Source organism: Merops nubicus, unplaced genomic scaffold, assembly GCF_000691845.1.
Source record: "Merops nubicus isolate BGI_N331 unplaced genomic scaffold, ASM69184v1 scaffold50891, whole genome shotgun sequence".
NCBI classification, from domain to species: Eukaryota; Metazoa; Chordata; class Aves; order Coraciiformes; family Meropidae; genus Merops; species Merops nubicus.
This window is the reverse complement of record NW_008588641.1, coordinates 7,547-7,977: the sequence shown is the minus strand read 5'-3', so window position 1 is coordinate 7,977 and position 431 is coordinate 7,547.

Genomic DNA, 431 nt, shown 5'->3' with positions numbered 1-431 from the left:
GTAATGGCATTAATATCTTAACAACAACAAAGATTGCCTACGTTTAAAAAAACAAACAAACAAAAAAAAAACCACCAAACTTATTGGGAAAGAACTAACCAGATTTATTGCCTTTGTAATGGGATTTAGCTTCTAGAAGTAAGAGTAATATCATAGGACCAAAACACTTAGACCACCAATATAAGGAACTTCTGGTTCAGTGACTAGGATGCTAATCTTTTTCAGGAGTGCCTTGGAAGAGGTTTTTCTTCAGTATTCAATATAAGCATACTGTGTAATACATTATCTGGCCTTCTGAACTAGTTATGTATTTAATAACTGTTTTCTATCTAGTACTGTATCTGACATCAAAGTTTCAAAAGCATAACTAGTTTACAACCTTTGAAGGATTTAGTTACTGGTTGACAAGAAACTCTTCCACCTGATAGGCA